This window comes from Macrobrachium rosenbergii, chromosome 49 (assembly GCF_040412425.1).
Source record: "Macrobrachium rosenbergii isolate ZJJX-2024 chromosome 49, ASM4041242v1, whole genome shotgun sequence".
Lineage (NCBI taxonomy): Eukaryota > Metazoa > Arthropoda > Malacostraca > Decapoda > Palaemonidae > Macrobrachium > Macrobrachium rosenbergii.
In genome coordinates, this window is record NC_089789.1 from 22,833,606 (window position 1) to 22,849,830 (window position 16,225).

The 16,225-nt window shown below is 34.4% G+C and overlaps 1 protein-coding gene across 28 annotated transcripts in view; it reads left to right on the top strand.

Moving 5' to 3' along the window:
• The window catches only part of LOC136832154 (collagen alpha-1(IX) chain-like), a 99,775-nt gene that overhangs the window by 35,357 nt on the left and 48,193 nt on the right, over window positions 1–16,225 (top strand). The gene's annotated exons all lie outside the window — the stretch shown is intronic.

The following is a 16,225-nucleotide window of genomic DNA, read 5'->3' on the forward strand; positions in this document are numbered from 1 at the left end:
GATGATAAATGGTTTCACGTCGTTGGGAAGAACATTACCTGATCCAGATCCTACAATTTTCAGTTAAGATACAACTGATCACTCAAATCTGCAATTTTTTTTATTGTCTCTTTCTGCACTCCTCATTGCCACCCATTACAGATCTTTCCATTCTCCCCCAAGAATCGAACGAGAGAGAGAGAGAGAGAGAGAGAGAGAGAGAGAGAGAGAGAGAGAGAGAGAGAGAGAGATTTTACAGCAATAAAACAGAAGATCAAATTCAAGGCTTTAAACCAAATATAGCAAACAACATCTGAGTAAATAAAACCCATTTTTTTTTAGCGAGGAATCTTAAGGGATGAATTAGATGATAATACCTCCCCAAAAAGTGGCGTTCAGTTTAACACAATAATAAGGTCAGCTACACAGAGTTGTTTGTTTAGTCACGTGCAACCCTTAGTGGTTATAGAAAGGAGCATAAAACGAGAACATTCCGATTTCGAGGCTTTCAGTAGATAGTATATCTAATACTATCCTGGTACATACAGCGCAAAGTGTATCTGCATATTTGCTTTGTTTGTGCGACACAAAGACAGTCTGCGATCGATAAACTCCTCGTTTAGAATTCCCTTCGTCCAGCCTACGGCCAGCCTTCTTAACCACTTGCCAAAATATAAGCAAGCAGAATAAAGGTACTCTGGTCGTCGTTCGTAATGATAGGTAACGTCATTGGGGGCGATACTTACCGTCTCGACCCTCTTCAATTACAGTCACTTTTGTCGATGTGGGTAAACTAGTTACGGAATAAAAAACTCAAGAGGTCAGTGTTTGTCTTCAAGTATAAAATCTAGTATGAAATATTTTAGCAGGTTATTTTTAGAAAATGATAGTAATTTCTGATTGTATTTCTACTAAAACGATAAATTTTTCATCCATTTAAATAATTTACCAGTTTCCATCTCTCGCCATTAATATTTTCACTCACCGACAGTCTTTCAACAGATTTTTTGTGGTTAATTAATTTCTTTGTGTTTAGAGTTTCTTTATTCCAGGTAAAGTTTACTGAACTTTCATTGTTTCTTCTATTCCTTTAACGGTATCTTCGAACTATTCAAGGTGCTCAGCTTTCTGTTTTCATTATTTCTTTATTACCTTAATATTTTCTTAAATTCCAGTTATCTTATCTCACGATTTTTTTTTTTTAGGAATCCTTTTCATATCTTTCTCCGTTTTTAATAAACATTTTTATCATTCAATAACTTTAATGTGCATTTTTTAACCACCACCTTTCTACATCCAATTTTTCCATCCCTCATACCTTAGAAATAAGCTTTCATGCCTTAAAGTTTTCAAGGAATTCTAAGCATTTTGGCCTTCAACCATTGGAGCCAAGTTTTTTGTAAGTCCATTCGACGTTCATGTTCTAATTCACTGCACATCGGGTGAAAAACTAGTGACCGATGAGATATATTTATCCGCAACAGTTTAAGATGAGACTGACAGATAACCAAGTGAGACATTCTTTCAATTATCAGTAAAAGTTATGATGTGACGTAAATACTTCGCAAAGACTTGTGTTTTTTATCACTAACAATTAAGCTAAGACCAAGATACTTCAGAGAGACATGTACGGAATTTGTGAGTAAAAAGTAAGAAAAGATATGGCTACCTCAAGGAGACCTGTATTTATCAGTAACAGTTAAGATGCGACTCAGATACTTCCGGGAGACATACAGGCCTCCGTAACAGTTGAGACCCATATGCCCAAAGGAGAAGCATAGAAGCTCAGACACACCACGGTGAGATGCGGTCAGGCCAGCACTAGCAAGATGTATTTATCTTGAGGCTCGGTGACTGTCTTCTGTTTTTCCCTCTATTGCCTAGCTTTGGGATTTTCTTTCTGCCTCTGCTACCCCGGACACATTTCTTTTCTATTCTTTTTGATGTTCAAAGAATCGTTTGGGCAAATACGGGTATTTTGTCTACGTACCCAAGAATGCAAGAATGCAGCAACAGTTTCCAGATATCAGTAATTTACCAATTACTGTGCGTGTCAGGATGTCTGAGTATTCTTTTCTAGATTTCGAAGGCTAATGGAATGGTTAACCTGATGTAATTTCCCTAGCTCAGTCTGAAGAGTACAAGGAAAAGTGAAAGGAAGCATATAGTGTATGACTTAAAGTTCTTGCCGTAACATGTTCACGTTATCCTCGTACTGTCGGCTAAGCTACATGGACAAAATTACAGTCAAGTACTGTGTAAACACAAGCAAAGAATAAGACAGAGAGAGAGAGAGAGAGAGAGAGAGAGAGAGAGAGAGAGAGAGAGAGAGAGGAGGTATAAATTGACCTAGTCTTTCCATCCACTAGTCCTTGCTCACGCACCCATAACAAAGGAGGACCCGCCCCCGCCCCCGCCCACCGCCTCCCGCCAGACCCAAGTACCACTTACACCCAGCAGCTCTCCTGACGAGCTCAACAGAAGTATCCACATAACAGCAGCAGCAACAGGCCCTGGGCGACGTGGCACTTCCTCTTCCCACACCTTCAGGATATTTCTCTCTCTCTCTCTCTCTCTCTCTCTCTCTCTCTCTCTCTCTCTCTCTCTCTCCCACGCGTCTTGGCGTCCTCCTTGTCTGCCATTCTAGGCGCTCAAGCTAATACTGTTATATTTAGTTATTTATTTATTTGTCTATATATTTATTTGCTAATAAATTCAAACTTACAAATGCACTCTAAAACTTACATAAGTTAGCCTTTTCAAGCTACCAATGAAAGAGGCTAAATACGCCTGGCATCGAAGCAGCTAATGCAAACTTCAATTCCTGCTGCAGACGTTATAATGAACTTATATATATAACTATATATATATATATATATATTATATATATATATATATATATATATATAAATATATATATATATATATATATATATATATATATATATATATATATATATATATATATATATAGATGGATATATTTTTATATATAGATATGCATTTGTATATATATATATATATATATATATATATATATATATATATATATATACATATATATATATATATATATATATATATATATATATATATATATATATATATGTATACTGTATATACACACGTATGCGTGTATGTATATATGAGCAAACCAACTGTGAAAGAATCATACATTTCGGAAGCATACTTTCTGTAAGTGAGACGCAACAGAAACAGCAGAGTTTTCATTACGAGCTTTCCACTTGTTTTTATCTTATCCAGATAAAACACGAAGCACGAAGACTCCAAAATTTACCATTAAAAAACCGAGACGGGTGTGGCAGCTCTAATCAGGCAAGCTTAGGTGATTGCCAACCGACCGTTTTCGGGCAGTGTAGAAAATTCATTATGCTAGGCTGGAGTTACAGAAGCCGTTTTAAAGAATTTTATAGAATTGCTAAAATTGGGTAACGTACACGAAAAACCAAAAGCGTAAATAAAGCTTACCTTATTTTTTGTATTTAATCTCTATCTAATACTGCGAAATGATTTCCATATACTTCTTTTGTGTATAACAACGGAAGTCTATGAAATATAAACTCCAATAGGTGTCAATGAGTTCGGGGTCAGCAACTTTCACCAATGACCCTTATTATATCGACTAGTTTAATCTATAATACAAAATTCGTAATTCTCGAGTTACTGGAATCCAGATGTGTAAGACAAAGCGAAGACTCCCTGATTTCCCATGCTGAAAATATGCTTTTATTTTTCATTTCTAAGTTTTGTTTATTTATGCATATAACATTTTAGTGCAATGTCTGACTTGATGTCTATATCACTCCATTGCTTTTACAATCGGAATGTTTAATCTGTGGAAACATGATTTGCAAGTTAATGATATTTTAAGCATGTTATATGTGGTCGTGCGTCAGCAACTACAAAAACAACAATAGAAATAATAACATCAATTTGCACCACTTACTAGACCTGGTGACCTTTATTTTACCCCTTACATCTTACATACAAACTGTGTCATTCCTAAATTGTCCCAGCATGCAGTTGTGTTAAGTCCAAACGTCGACTCAGTATCTAATTTTTTTGCTTTCGCTGTAAGCTTATATATATATATATATATATATATATATATATATATATATATATATATATATATATATATATATATATATATATATCTATATATATCTATCTATTTATATATATATATATATATATATATATATATATATATATATATATATATAGAGAGAGAGAGAGAGAGAGAGAGAGAGAGAGAGAGAGAGAGAGAGAGAGAGAGACTCTTTCCCCCTCATTAATTATGGGCGCATTTGCATTATGCCTCTCGTGGAGCAAGAGCTTGTGCTGGCAGAATGCCTACTAAATCTGTTAACAAGAAAATAAAAAAGGGATAAATATATAAAAAACTTTTCTTAGCGATAGTTTGTTATCATAGTTTTTATGCTAGTAAACCTCAGTCATGGATGTAATCAATTATCAATATAAATGAAAAGCTAAAAAAATGACTAGTTTTATACATAGCAAACAAACAAGTAAAAAAGAAAAAGTTAAGAGGCAGTACGTTAATAGAAACATTAATATTTATGCAAATAATTTTTGTATATTCTTCTAGCTGTTGCGCTTTTGTCTTAGTTGTAGTTTCGTTTCTGAACCGAATAAGATAAGAGTGCTTGACGCTTTCATGTAATTTTACATTGCAACTGCAGACGTAATAAAATCCCTGCTATCACTTTACGTTTGCCATTTTACTTCTGTAAAACTGACTTGGGAACTGCAAAGAAACCTTAGTACGTACGGAAGATGCAATTTCTACTGGGGAAGACGTGTTCATTTCTTATATATCATCACGTAATTACGTTTTGTTTAGACAAAAAAAACCACCCACCCATCCACCACACACACACACATACACGCACGCAAACACGCACATATATCTATATAAACATATATATATATACACATATATATATGTATATATATATATATATATATATATATATATATATATATATATATATATATATATATATATATATATATATATATATATATATATATATATATATATATATATATATATATATATATATGTCAATTGTTCCCACATGACTTTTTTTATATTCACGAATATTAAGCCACAAACATCGTTTAATATCGAGTTTACTATACCTTGGGAAAAACTTACTTCCAAGGGGAATTATAACTGTTAAGCGCCTCTGCCGGCCAGGACTAGAATCGTGGCCTAATTTATAAACAACGATAGTCAGTGACTTGACCACCTGGTTATCAAGAGAAATATGAATTGATATCGACTCAGCTCTACATACTATATATATATATATATATATATATATATATATATATATATATATATATATATATATATATATATATATATATATATATATTATATATATATATATATATATATATATATATATTTATATATATATATATATATATATATATATATATATATATATATATATATGTATATATATATATATATATATATATATATATATATATATATATATATATATATATATATATATTATATATATATATATGTAAAACGCAAAAATATATGATTGGTAAAAGTCATTTGCTACACGGCAGATTTGCATTTGTCTCTCAATGCTGAAAATGAAAGTTTGTTTCAGTTAAGAATTACATGCTTAAAGCATTGTATGAATCTGTACTTTCCTTTGAGGAAATCAAATCATGGCGACAATAAAATGAATAACCTGGGCTGTAAACTGCCTTTTGAAAGCTTATATCATTGTGTTTAAGTGTTGGCCCTAATTATCAGCTGATGAGGTCCCTTTCATCTAACCCTAAGACACCTCTCCTTTATTGCGATTGATGTTTTCCTTACAACAAGTTATTGTTTTTTACTGATCTTTGGTCTGTTGCTAATAAAGTGATGTCTCGCACTTATTCACTGAGGCGTTTACTCAGTTGTGCCTCATTTGCCGGCAAGGACATATATCACTATCTGTTTTCGCTCTCGATCACTCTCCTGACGATACAGATGTTTAGTATTGCTGTACCCGTATACAGTATTTCCATTTTCGGAATTCGCTAGTTCTGAGGTGTGTTGTGAAGCTACGATAATCTGTTGTTTCTGAATTCGTAAGCTCTGAACTGTATAAGGGGGCTATTCCTGTTTGTAGTTGCAGCATCATATTCAAGGATTTTGAAGTGCATTTTGAGTCAGCAAATATCTGCGGACGTTCCATTGATCAAATATGGCCCGTATTATGAAGCTACGAATGTAAGCAGCTGTATTTGTGAACGTCTGTAGCTGTTGTGTTCTTGATTCTTTATGTGTAGGCTATAATTTATGGAAAGCAAAGATGTATGCAGTCGCTGTACAGTTAAGTCTGAATTGTGCTGAGAGACTAAATATTTCTTTAATTGTTGTATTTGTGAATTCTGAGGTGTACCATGAGTAGTTGTATTCGTGAATTCGTAAGTGTACATGTTGGAACATATGCCTGTATGGGTGTACACATTCATATGCCTGCGTCTCTTAATACAATTAATCAAATCTGTAACTCTGAAGAGAAGCAAATAGTTTTACAATAAGTGATAATAATAACAATAATAACATCATCATCATCATCAGCAACAACAACAAAACAATAATGACAACAATTAATGAAAGCACCATAAATGAAATACACTTGTTCGGAACACACTGTTTATAAAAATGACGCACGGCTCTTACATAAACATACACAGACCGAGCATCTGAAAAGAGAGCAAACACGGCCAAGGGAAATCCGACGCCCTGTACACTCGGGCCACGATCCTGTATGTAATATCAACCCTCCGATTAAGCGTCGTTCATAAAGTCGCATCTCATGCGTGTAAACGGTCCTTGTAGAAAGCATCGTTCATGAAGTCATATCTTATGGGCGTCAATGGTCTTTGCAAGAACCTTCGTTCATCAAGTTATATCTGAGGGGCGTTAATGTTTTTTAGCGAGTCATCATTCATTTAACCATATATCATAGAATTTGAATGAATTTAACGTCGTGAAATCAATGTTGAATGAATTATTGGAAGCATGAACTGGCATTACCGATGGCTAATGAGTTATTCGAAGTATGAACTGGCGTTACAGTCTTAGAGTGAAGTGTGAGAATCTCGTTTGTTGAAGGTTACATTGCTGTGTCTAGACGAATGTAAATCTAACCTTTTCTCAAAGGATGATGATAATTCTGATAAGTTTCGTCTCTTGGTCTGTTCTCAGCGTCAGTAACTCTAGATAACTTACACCCAGTCAATCTTTATCTGTCATCTTATTACTAAATATAAAATTTTAAATGAAGTTTATAGAAAAATCCTGACGTCAATATATTTTCAGTATATTTAATTTCATAGAAGTAGGTTTGAATGTGTATCTGTGTATGTACATTGATGTGGTTAGCTTTCTTCCTACAAAGTAGGACTTTCAGGAAATAAAAAACGCATTTCTGTCAAATAGCTTCCTTTTTATTTATTTATTTTCAGTTCATTAGTAAATCATTTTTCCTTTATATGACCTCCGTTGCTCAAGTATTGTTACCGAGATATTGGTAAGATGCAGAAATTTTAACTTTTGTTTGACTAGATGTCTCCATATTTATGACGGAGTATTTTTCATAGTGTATTTACTTTGTCTCCAGTTGTCAAAATTACCTTCATTGCATATGGATCGACTTTCAGCTCAAATTTACCATCTTTCTGATCGATTATAGTGAGTATGATGTTAATCTGATAATAATATGCGATTTATGAGTAAAGACCCCTTCCTATCTGCTCAACCATAATGCCGAAATAGCTGAAGAAAAAATCACACTAAAATGCAAAACTGAAAAGATTAACCCCTGCTCTGTACACCATAATCAGTAACGGTAATTACAGGGATCCATCCTAATCAAACCTTCCCTAACCTAACCCAACCTACGTCACCGAATCCTATCTGGGCCGGGAGGTCCGAGACGCTAGACTTGGTTAAACACGAATATTTAGTCATGCCCCACAAAGTGCCCTCTGCATAATTTGACCTTTACGTGTGGGTTCCGGGCGTCTGTGTTCATCCACTATCTGCATAAATAACAGTTTTAAAACAACTATTTTTCTATAGGTACAAATAACCTTACAAGAGCTTTTTTGTTTTTTGTCTTAAAAGTGACTTAGAATGTACCATGATGATAAAACAATGGTAGATGCACAGCCACGAAAATGATAAATGGTAGCACAGATCGAATACAAGCTGAATCGTATTGTTATGAATTATTACTTCTGAATCGCACCAATGTCTCGGTTACCATGCAATTCCCATAAAAACGTAACCTAAATTTCTTTATAATGCTTGTCGAAACATTCCAAACTACTATTCGTTGGTCTTGATTGACGCTAAAATAACAATAAGTTGAAGTTTGAAATCTAACAGGAGGGAACAAAAGAATGAGCTTTGCCAATGCGTAGGCTCGCGTTTATGCCCTTCAATACATGCATGAATGCATTCCCACAATCACTTACCGAGTAAAAACATATGAGGTCATACATCGTCTCGCACGTGGGTGTGTGCGTCACTGTAATCACACACGAAAGCTGAGGCTCGAATAATAAGGATACAAAATACTTGTACATGAGTGACTTTTTCACAGTGATAAATGTTACGCCCCAAATATTGTTTAATATCTTAATATTTGTACCTTGGGAATAACTTACACCCAAGGGGAATTGTAGGCCATAAGTGCTTTTGCGCCGGCCAGGAGACAGAAGCACTTAACAGTTATAATTCAAATTGGATTTAAGTTATTCCCAAACTATAGTGAACTGGATATTAACCGATATTTGTGATTTATGGCTTAATATTTGTGGATATATATATATATATATATATATATATATATATATATATATATATATATATATATTATATATATAAATTTCTATATATATATATATATATATATATATATATATATATATATATATATATATATGGTATATATATATATATGATATATATATATATATGGTGAAATATGAGTAAAGTAAAAAGCTACAATAATGTATATGAGATACTGTATTTAACCTCTTTGTATTTTGGACAAATACAGTCTCTCATTTACATTATTTTGGCTTTTTACTCATGTGTATGTATATATATATACATATATACATATATACATATATATATATATATATATATATATATATATATATATATATATATATATATATATAGATATATATATATATATATATATACCTGCCTGACATCGCTTAGACCCCGGTAGCGAATGTGTACATGTATCGTACCAAATCCCCAGCTCCCTTTCTCCCAGGGGCAAGGAGAACTGAGCGGTTAGGTCGACAGTTCGAGACGTGTGAGGTGTCTGTTATGTTTTTAGAAGATGTTGGAGTGGCTTTGTTTATGTGTGTATTAGTCTGTAACACCCATTTGCTTTCAGCAAACCTATCCGTTGATTACATACATAATCCCTGGGTGTCTACACGGATAGCAAAGTGTCCGCCTCTCTGACCGGTCGGCTGCGGATGGGTGGACACTTTGCTATCCCTGTAGACACCCCGGGGATTATGTATGTAATCAACGGATAGGTTTGCTGAAAGCAAATGGGTGTACTTTGCTATCCGTGTAGACACCCCGGGGATTATGTATGTAATCAACGGATAGGTTTGTTGAAAGCAAATGGGTGTTACAGACTAATACACACATAAACAAAGCCACTCCAACATCTTCTAAAAACATAACAGACACCTCACACGTCTCGAACTGTAGACCTAACTGCTCAGTTCTCTTCACTGCTGGGAGAAAGGGAGCTGGGGATTTGGTACGATACATGTATACATTCGCTACCGGGGTCTAAGCGATGTCAGGCAGGGCAGCCGATCGAGGCTACGGCCTACCCCAACGCCAAATCAAAGTCCTTCAAAAGAAGGCACTGTGCTTACCCCATATAAAAATGGGGAAAAAACACGTTAAAAACGAAGAAGAAGAAGAATAAAAACGAAGAAGCAGTTAACATGGAACATACCTTTACGGCGTTATATGACGGCGATTTCACGATACTCTTCAAGTTCAGCACAACCATTATGATATTGAGTCGGTTTTGTCTAACGGTCGTGGAAAGGTAGAGGTGAAGCATCCTGATCTTTACTATTTTTTTTCTTGTTCTCTGACTGTTTTTGTTTAACCTTTTGCCTTCCCTATGATTTCCATTTCTAATTTTTATTTGTCAATTTGTTTGAGTCTTATTTTCTGCGGTTTGCGCTCTCCATGTGTTGTGCTTTCTCACTGTAGCTGAATTTCAGATTTAGTTTCAAGAATACGAAATAAAAGACGCCAGTAATTGTAATGAAAAAGGACTTGACTAAGTAAAGTCCTTTTGGGATGAGGTTACTAGTCACACCCTGCTGAATCGTAAATGAACAATCTGTGTATAAAAAAATGACACATTATTAACAGCTTTATATATATATATATATATATATATATATATATATATATATATATATATATATATATATATATATATATATATATGTATATATGTATTATATATTTATGTGTGCATGTATAGACACACACGCACACACACATGTATATGTATATATATATATATATATATATATATATATATATATATATATATATATATATATATATATACTGTATATATATGAGAGAGAGAGAGAGAGAGAGAGAGAGAGAGAGAGAGAGAGAGAGAGAGAGAGAGAGAGACTTATATTGTATAATTTTTTCCACACAGAGGGTTCATTTGCGATTCAGTAAGGGGTATGACTAATAACCGCATCCCAAAAGGACTTAACTTAGTCAAATCCTCTTTCATTACAATTAATGGCGTCTTTTATTTTGTATTAATGAACCTCAATCTGAAATTCAGCTGCAGAGAGAAAGGACAACGCATGGAGATGCACTGATGCAAACCGCAGAAAATAAGACACAAAAAAATTGACAAATAAAAATTAGAAAATGAAACCATTGGGAAGGCTAAAGGTTAAACAAAAACGATCAGAGAAGAAGAAAAGTAAGAGAAAATAGTCAAGATTGCGATGCTCCAGCTCTGCCCTTCCCACAACCGTTAGACAAAACCGACTCTTCACTATAACGGTTGTGTTGAACTTCAAGAGTATCATGAAACCGTCGTTATATGACGTCGTAAAGGCATGTTCTATAATGAATGCAAAATATAAGTGCTGAATGTTCATAATTCAAGTATTGAGTATTCATTACAGTTTGCTCGATAGAAAGTTTGGCGACAAGATGCTGAAAAATATCAGAAAACGATTTCATTTGACTCTTTTAAATTGTCTTTTACTCTACTTCACACCTAAATACTAGAGCCTGTGCTGGCGTGAAACCGGCATAATACAAACCAACCAACCAACCGACTCAGGGTTATCAAGATTTGGAAACTAGATTTCATACATATAATATTTGGTTAGCAATGAGATCTTAAAAAAAGCAAAAAAAGCATGAAATAGTCTGAGATTGCTAGTGTGGTATGATCTTAGTAAACAAAAATGAAGACTTTGCTTTTAAACAAAAGGAGAAAAGACTGTTCTCATGCATCAAAGATTCCAAGCGCAATAAGATCTTCATACGAAATGCAAGTTAGAACTTCAGCTCCCAAGATTCAAATTGTTGTAAGATCTTATTTGATTTTCTTCGTTATTTTTTTTTGTATTATATTCTTTTCCTTCACATTTATTTTCCCTTTTCCCAAGGTACAGCTTGGAATAATAATAATAATAATAATAATAATAATAATAATAATAATAATAATAATAATTGAATGTACCCAAGCATCTTAATATAGTAACATCTAAAAGCAATGAAGAATGAGTTCGATCTTAGGAAGAAAACATTAACTGAATTCTGATGGAAAAAGAAAAAAGAAGGAAAAACCTCTTTCTTTATTATGCTTGACATGAGGATATAAACATACAAAAACACTTTTTATGGCGGGGACCAAGGACGCTTTAATTACTGGAATAAGGTCAGGCTGTTGCATTGAACCGCACAAGGAAGCATAAACATTTGCCAAAAGCACAGGACGAACAATTAGCTTCTGTCTGCCCACTTTTTGTGTGTGTGTGTGTGTTTCTTTGTTTTATTTGGCTTGTGTTCGTCAGATGATTTTTATAAATTGGGCAATAATAATTTTCACAACACCAACCAAAGCAAACAATGTGAAGATATGGACATTTTTCGGGGCGCGCGGAGAACACCAAGATGGAATCTCTAATTCAGTTATCTTCTGTCCAAATCTGATCTTGTTCGTACCTACGAATGAGAACTGAATGCCATCTTTAGATTTAATCTGGAGAACGAGTTGCTTACGACCTGAATACCATAATAAGAGTCTTGGTACACAAGAGAAACAACAGTCGTTGCCTTATAGCCAGTTTTCATCTTAATTGAGGACTACGAATGATTTATCGAATGGAAGAATCATGACAGAAGTGATATCTATAAAGGAAGGGAGTCGCGATTGCAAAGAGGAACAGAAAGCAGGGATGAATTGCATGTTTAACAGGCGTGACCGCGAGTGAGCACGGTGAAGGGTTTGCAGTTTTGCTTGGTTCTAATTATTTCTGCTGCGAAAGTGGAGGAAGAAGTAGAAGAAATGAGAATGAGAATGGGGGCCGTCCTTGACATGTAACCCAGACTGACTTCGTTTAATCCAACTCACTAGGGATGCCTGATCTCCGGCCCTTATCTCATTTAATCATTATCTTAGTCATCAGCTTCGTCCTTAGCATCACAGCTATCATCACGTTATATTTTTCGTCTTCTCTAGTACTCTGATTAGTGTTTTGCAAAATGCTGAATATAATATAGAAAGAGGAATTCCCTGCGACCGGAGAGAGGTCACTCAGTTTTCACTAGTTTTTGTTACTTTTAACAACGTTCTCGTCGTAGTAAATTTCAATACCCGAATGAAAAGTCCATTAACTTTAATGAAGGATTTGAAGTTGAGCAGCTTTAAAAGAGCGCAGTAATCAACGTAACTAGAAAAACCCTAACAGGAAACTTAAATGATTCAACTCATCCTTTACCATACAGTGCGAACAGCTTACGTTATCGACAGCTTAATCTTTTGCACTGTTATTTCTGGATAACAATGATAGCAATGCTAACAGCGCTAACAGTAATGCATCGCCAGAAAGTAGGAGATGAAGAGAAGGAGGAACATTAAATCAGAGCCGTGACAACGACAACTGCGTAAGTGATGAAAATGATTTACAGTACTGTATAATAGAAAGCATTAAGAGCAATTCTGTCTCTTGTCAAACTGAGGTATAAAGACAGAGTGGTTATTCAGTCTCTCCATGTATGAGAGTTTTGTCAGAGAAAGAGCATTGGTTATTTCTTCCTCCCTTGATAAGGAAGAAAGAAATAACTAATATTTTTGCCACAATATACGACAACACAGTATATAATCAAGATGTTAGGCAATAAGCCGGCTGGAATAAGACCTCATGGTCTTATCTATCTGTACTATAAGAGTTTGACTAAGAGTAGATTCCGGGGGAACAAAAGAGTTGAGCTTCGTCCAAGAGCAAGCAAGAAACTGGTTTCTCGAAAGGGGTACGGTTATAGGAAAACGGAAAACTAGAAGAAGAAGGAGAATCCTGAATCTTCCCAGCTAATAAGAATTTACCATACAGAGCTATGTGGAATGGACAGGAAGAAAAACACCATAAATGATCACAAAAATCTGTCAGTTTTTCTTTTCCCACCAAACCAGGTTCTATTGGTTAAGACGGATATTTGGCTACATTCTGTCCCTCGTAAGTTCAGCATGTAATTAAAAGTTCAAAGTAAATAACTGAAGCATATTATCAATAGCTTTCGGAAAAAGAAAAATATTCACCAGACCTCGTTGAGTACTCCTGTTAACGCCATTAAGATTCACTCGCATTGAACATCCATATATTACTTCCACAGATATACACACACAAGCTGCGACGTATAGATTGAAGGGGAAGTTAACAGTAAAGTTTGATACTAATATCGTATGTAATTACATGTATGCATGTATAAGTAAAGGCATTTATGTATTTGTCCTCAAGATATATACATATAGACAGAAAAAGGGGTAAACTATAGAGCTGTATGGATTAAGTTAAATCACATACTTATATCTATATGTACTTATGCATGTATAAACCTTCAAAGAAAGGAAATAGATTTGCAACTATGTATTTTAGAATATATTATTAGATTTTATGATGCTTGAGCTTAGTGGAGCATTTACAGATAAAGTGAACATGAAATGAAGGAATATGAAAAACTAGGAAGATATATGATTTTAAATTATATAGTTGGGACTATAACTGCAGAGGTAATTATGTTATAATGTGAAAAATGCATTATTTGATAAGCAAAATACTGTATAAAATGTTGGGAAGATCTTAAAATCAGGAGAAAAGAAAATTTTTAGTCAATTTCTGAGTCCTCGTTGACATAAAGTATGTTATTGACCTTGACACCGAGTGTTACATTTTTTGTAATAAAACTTCAACACTGAAGGCATATTTCAAGAATTTTCTTTAGATGCCTTCATTGGCAAGTCGCTTTCTATACAAACAAGGCGCAACAAACAAATACTTCTGGGCAATTTTGCTGTCTGGAGAGAGTATGTTTATCTTATTTTCCCGAATGAGTACTGTCTATCAAGTTCGTATTTGCCAGTGTACTTGTATTTCTTTTTTTTATTCATGCTCCTTCGATCGCGAAATATGACGTTAGGGTCGTAACTCACGTTTTGTGCCAAATTTCTTTCCAGTAAAGTGACCGAAACAATATGGTAAGTTTTGAAACCACAAGCAAACAAGTAAAAAATGTGCTGAAGTTTCGTCGGTACAATAGAGTTTTCTGTACATCCGCTACAGCGTATAATCAAGGCCACCGAAAATAGATCTATTTTTCGGTGGTCTCGGTATAATGCTGTATGAGCCACGGCCCATGAAACTTTAACCACAGCCCGGTGGTGGCCTATCCTATACCTTTGCCAGAAGCACGTCTGTAGCTAACTTTAATCTTAAATTAAATAAAAACTACTGAGTCTAGAGGGCTGCTATTTGGTGTCTCAGTAATTTTCAAGATCTGAGGGCGGACAGAAAAAGTACGGACAGAAAAAAGTGCGGACAGACAGACAAAGCCGGCACAAGTTTTCTTTTACAGAAAACTAAAACCTAAGAGCTGTCCACACACTTATCTAGCTTTCGCTTTTCTTGGATACCGTTTGGTTGTTCTCGTTTCCCTTCGATCCCAGCCAACGAGACAATTCCAAAGACTTTTCTTTGGACCTTGGAAGACACAAGAAATGGAATAAACAAACCCAAGGTATAAGCGGGGCAATACGATACCTTGGCTAAATATAAAAACGGTGGCATGATGGGACACGGTTGAGTGGAGGTGACAAATGGACTCTTGTTTATGACAAGACCTTAAGGAAGGTGTGGCGAGACTTCCAATAGGAGAGAGTTGGGAAGAGGAGCCGGGCTGCTATGCCGATAATAGTAGGTGCTACAGAGGCAGGAATAAGGAAGGAGAGGGCATGGAAGTGAAGGAAAAAGGAAAACAGTAGTGAAACATTAAGAAAGACAGATGGGAAGGGGGATAGATGGATGTGTTCGTTTTATATATATATATATATATATATATATATATATATATATATATATATATATATATATATATATATACATATACATATACATATACATATACATATATATGTATATATGTATATATGTATATATATATACGGCTTTTTAATTTTAGACTGTGGCCTTAGTTGTTACCCTTTTGATCCTTCACCACGGCTGTGATCAACTACTGGCGACAGAATACAGGTACACAATACACTGCCTAATTCAGCAGAGGCTAAAATACTTATCAGAAAAATGTCCTCTACCCCTGACCATACTCGGGACTATCAGCTGACTCTCTCTCTCTCTCTCTCTCTCTCTCTGTATATACATACATACATATACATATATATATATATATATATATATACGAGTATATATATATATGTATATATTTGTATATATACATATAGTATATATATATATATATATATATATATATATATATATATATATATATATATATATATATAACATTTTTCATATACCGCCTCTGATTTGAATGAAATCAAAA